Source organism: Caretta caretta, chromosome 15, assembly GCF_965140235.1.
Source record: "Caretta caretta isolate rCarCar2 chromosome 15, rCarCar1.hap1, whole genome shotgun sequence".
NCBI lineage: Eukaryota > Metazoa > Chordata > Testudines > Cheloniidae > Caretta > Caretta caretta.
The window spans coordinates 870146-874846 of record NC_134220.1 but is presented as its reverse complement, the minus strand read 5'-3'; the positions used below and the strand labels follow the sequence as shown (position 1 = coordinate 874846).

The following is a 4701-nucleotide window of genomic DNA, read 5'->3' as shown; positions in this document are numbered from 1 at the left end:
ACTGGCTGCCGAGTGGAGCAAAGGTCCAGGAGGGAGGAGAGAGAAGCACCAATAAGAGTGCATGTGGGCAACATTTATGCTGGCTCTTCTTGCCTGTCTGTCAAACCACTGATTTGAACCCGCCTATTTGTGACACTCCCAGAGCTGGGGACTAGGGAGAAGTTCTCAGAGCTGGGGACTAGGGAGAACAGGATGTGATGTGATAGTCTGCAAGTAATAACGCAAAGTGCACACAATTGGAGAGACGAGGAGGGGAAATACCACCACCACCACTGTACTGAACCAAAAACCCACCCTCAGCGTGAACTCGTTCCCAGGCTCGTTGGCCTGTTTCTCGGGGCTGTGGCGGGCGCCCGGGCGTTTGCATCTTTCCCGGGGCCAGTTGCGCATCTGGGCATGAAGCTGATGAGCCCGCCCGGACTTCAGGCCGCAGGGAAAGGCCTCGAGCGCCTTCCCCCTTTACCCGTCCTCCGGCCCAGGGGTCTGGACGGGTCAGCCAGGAAACAGGAGAGCAACAACGTGCCTCGACGGTGGCGTCGGCGGCTCCAGCCCCGAGCCCGGGGCTCGAAGTCACAGCCGGGCTGCGAGAGGGCAGGCGAGCAGCCAGAGCCGGCGGCCACCGGAGCAGGGGGTGAGGGACGAAGCTGGGCCCAAGGGTGCCGCACCCAGCCCGTCCCAGCGCTTCCCAGGCCAGGCGCCCCAGGGGCTGCTGCGGGGCTGCTGGGGAGACGGGCCGGAGGCCCGGGGCCAGGGCTCGAACCCTCCCCCATTTCACCCCCTTTGTGGCGGGGTGCGGGCAAGGAACCGCAGGCGGACTCAGGGCGCCCTGGGGTCCGAGGCAGGGCGGCGCCCGGAGCGGGAGCCCTGGGAGGCTGCTTCTGCCCGCGCCCCCCGGGCCGGGCCCCCCGGGGAGCCGCTGCCTGCCGGCCGGGGGCGACCCTGCTGAGGGGGCGGGTGCAGGGCGCAGCGCGCGCCGCGCGGGAAACCGAGACCGCGGGCGCTGGGGGGAGGGGGCGGGGCCTGAGCTCGGGGTGCTGGAGGAGGAGGGGGCGGGGCCTGAGCGCGAGGCTCTGGAGGGGGCGGGGCCTCAGAGCGGGGCGGGGGAGGGCGGGGCCTGAGCACGGGCCTTGGAGGGCGGGGTCTGGGCGCGGGGAGCTGGGGGCGGGGTGTGGGGCCAGGCGGGCTCCGCTCTTGCTCGGTCGATCGCGGGGCGGCGCAAGGCTCCTGAGTCCCTGGTGAGGTACCGGCTGCGGGAGGGGCCTGGCTCATCGAGACCCCCCCCCACACACAGAGCCTGAGGGGGCGGCGTCCCCCGGATCCCCCTCAGCCTCCCCCCCCAAACCACGCTCTGGGGGGGCGGCGTCCCCCGGATCCCCCTCAGCCTCCCCCCCCAAACCACGCTCTGAGGGGGCGGCGTCCCCCGGATCCCGCTCAGCCTCCCCCCCCAAACCACGCTCTGGGGGGGCGGCGTCCCCCGGATCCCCCTCAGCCTCCCCCCCCAAACCACGCTCTGAGGGGGCGGCGTCCCCCGGATCCCCCTCAGCCTCCCCCCCCAAACCACGCTCTGAGGGGGCGGCGTCCCCCGGATCCCGCTCAGCCTCCCCCCCCAAACCACGCTCTGGGGGGGCGGCGTCCCCCGGATCCCCCTCAGCCTCCCCCCCCCAAACCACGCTCTGGGGGGGGCGGCGTCCCCCTGATCCCCCTCAGCCTCCCCCCCCCAAACCACGCTCTGGGGGGGCGGCGTCCCCCTGATCCCCCTCAGCCTCCCCCCCCAACCACGCTCTGAGGGGGCGGCGTCCCCCGGATCCCGCTCAGCCTCCCCCCCCAAACCACGCTCTGGGGGGGCGGCGTCCCCCGGATCCCCCTCAGCCTCCCCCCCCCAAACCACGCTCTGGGGGGGCGGCGTCCCCCTGATCCCCCTCAGCCTCCCCCCCCAACCACGCTCTGAGGGGGCGGCGTCCCCCGGATCCCGCTCAGCCTCCCCCCCCAAACCACGCTCTGGGGGGGCGGCGTCCCCCGGATCCCCCTCAGCCTCCCCCCCCAAACCACGCTCTGAGGGGGCGGCGTCCCCCGGATCCCGCTCAGCCTCCCCCCCCAAACCACGCTCTGGGGGGGCGGCGTCCCCCGGATCCCCCTCAGCCTCCCCCCCCAAACCACGCTCTGAGGGGGCGGCGTCCCCCGGATCCCCCTCAGCCTCCCCCCCCAAACCACGCTCTGAGGGGGCGGCGTCCCCCGGATCCCGCTCAGCCTCCCCCCCCAACCACGCTCTGGGGGGGCGGCGTCCCCCGGATCCCCCTCAGCCTCCCCCCCCAAACCACGCTCTGAGGGGGCGGCGTCCCCCGGATCCCCCTCAGCCTCCCCCCCCAAACCACGCTCTGAGGGGGCGGCGTCCCCCGGATCCCGCTCAGCCTCCCCCCCCAAACCACGCTCTGGGGGGGCGGCGTCCCCCGGATCCCCCTCAGCCTCCCCCCCCCAAACCACGCTCTGGGGGGGGCGGCGTCCCCCTGATCCCCCTCAGCCTCCCCCCCCCAAACCACGCTCTGGGGGGGCGGCGTCCCCCTGATCCCCCTCAGCCTCCCCCCCCAACCACGCTCTGAGGGGGCGGCGTCCCCCGGATCCCGCTCAGCCTCCCCCCCCAAACCACGCTCTGGGGGGGCGGCGTCCCCCGGATCCCCCTCAGCCTCCCCCCCCCAAACCACGCTCTGGGGGGGCGGCGTCCCCCGGATCCCCCTCAGCCTCCCCCCCCCAAACCACGCTCTGGGGGGGCGGCGTCCCCCTGATCCCCCTCAGCCTCCCCCCCCAAACCACGCTCTGAGGGGGCGGCGTCCCCCGGATCCCGCTCAGCCTCCCCCCCCAAACCACGCTCTGAGGGGGCGGCGTCCCCCGGATCCCCCTCAGCCTCCCCCCCCAAACCACGCTCTGAGGGGGCGGCGTCCCCCGGATCCCGCTCAGCCTCCCCCCCCAAACCACGCTCTGAGGGGGCGGCGTCCCCCGGATCCCCCTCAGGCTCCCCCCCCAAACCACGCTCTGAGGGGGCGGCGTCCCCCGGATCCCCCTCAGGCTCCCCCCCAAACCACGCTCTGAGGGGGCGGCGTCCCCCGGATCCCGCTCAGCCTCCCCCCCCCAAACCACGCTCTGAGGGGGCGGCGTCCCCCGGATCCCCCTCAGCCTCCCCCCCCAAACCACGCTCTGAGGGGGCGGCGTCCCCCGGATCCCGCTCAGCCTCCCCCCCCCAAACCACGCTCTGAGGGGGCGGCGTCCCCCGGATCCCCCTCAGCCTCCCCCCCCAAACCACGCTCTGAGGGGGCGGCGTCCCCCGGATCCCCCTCAGCCTCCCCCCCCAAACCACGCTCTGAGGGGGCGGCGTCCCCCGGATCCCTCTCAGCCCCCAAACACACCCAGAGAGGGGTGATATTCCCCCTTAGATCCCCACCCGTCCCACTCTACTGCACTCCGTGGGGGGGCAGTGTTCTCCCAGCTCCCCATCTGCACACACACCTATATGTTGGATGGGAGCTGTACTTGGAGCCCCTTTTGTCCCTCTCCATATGCTCTCTGTGGACACATGGTTAATCCTTGCTGCGTTAATAGGTAGCCTAATAGTCCTTCCTGCTTTAATACTTGGCCTTGACAATCGGAAGAACTTCATAGTTGAATATTTAGAGGATTGGTGCCAAATTTTCAAGCCCCCCAACTTGTGTGGCCTGTGGGCCAAGTGTTGTGATAGAGCAGAATCTGGCCATGTGCCTTTATGCACCGTACTTTACACAGATCATCCAAGCCCAATAATTACCCCCTGTAAAAGAAAATCTACATGAGCCTGTGGTCCAAGAGCATGTGCCTCATTTACTGGGCTTCTCTTCTCACGTTACTGATGTAATCAGGAGTAGTTCCATTGGCAATATGATCCAGCGTGTGTTTCACAGAAATCCCCATCTGCCTTTTCCTTCGTATATCTGGAGCTGGGAATGATAACTTTTGAAAAAGTGGTGAAATGCTAAGGCTGAGACCCAGCAACTCTGGGGTTGCGATCCTTGCTCTGCAATTGACTATATGTGGCCTGGGTATGTCACTTATCAAAAGTAGCCAGTACTGTCTCAATTTGAGACACCTAAGACATCCCTACAGTAAATCAAAGTGCGCTAAAAATCAGGAGCCAGATTCTGATTTTATTTATACCAGTGTAAATTGGGAATAACTCTATTGATTACAGTGAGTGACTCTGGATTTTCATGGTGAACTGAGATCAGAATCAGGCTCCAGGTCACTTACTCAGGTATCTAATTATGGGCTTAGGTGAGTAAGTGTAGGCATCCTCAAGTTGGAAGGTGTAGGCTTTAACTGCTCAGGGAAACTGAGGCACAATCTGGGAATTGTGTGTAGGAAAGATAGGAAGTATGGCAAGACACCGCCCTGGCTTACCCAGGAAATCGTCAGTGATCTAAAATTCAAAAAAGAGTCCTACAAAAAGTAGAAACTCGGTCAAATTACAAAGGATGAATATAAACAAATAACACAAGTATGTATGGACAAAAATGGAAAAGCTCAGACACAAAACGAGATCAAACTAGCTAGGCATATAAAAGGAAACAAGAAAACATTCTACGGAATACATTAGAGGCAAAAGGAAGACCAAGAACAGAATAGGCCCGTTACTCAATGAGCTGGGAAAGACCATAACAAAAAAAGTGGAAGTGGCAG

At 65.7% G+C, this 4701-nt stretch overlaps 1 protein-coding gene across 8 annotated transcripts in view; it reads left to right on the top strand.

Annotated features, from left to right (window-relative positions):
• The first annotated feature begins 1166 nt into the window (after positions 1–1166).
• Positions 1167–4701, top strand: part of HORMAD2 (HORMA domain containing 2) — a 61525-nt gene continuing 57990 nt past the window's right edge. For 7 of the 8 annotated variants that reach the window (XM_048821300.2, XM_048821302.1, XM_075120149.1 and 4 more), the window contains exon 1: positions 1167–1235. The gene's annotated coding sequence lies outside the window, so the exon portion shown is untranslated. The remainder of the gene's footprint in view (positions 1236–4701) is intronic. The other variant, XM_075120151.1, reaches the window with a different exon arrangement.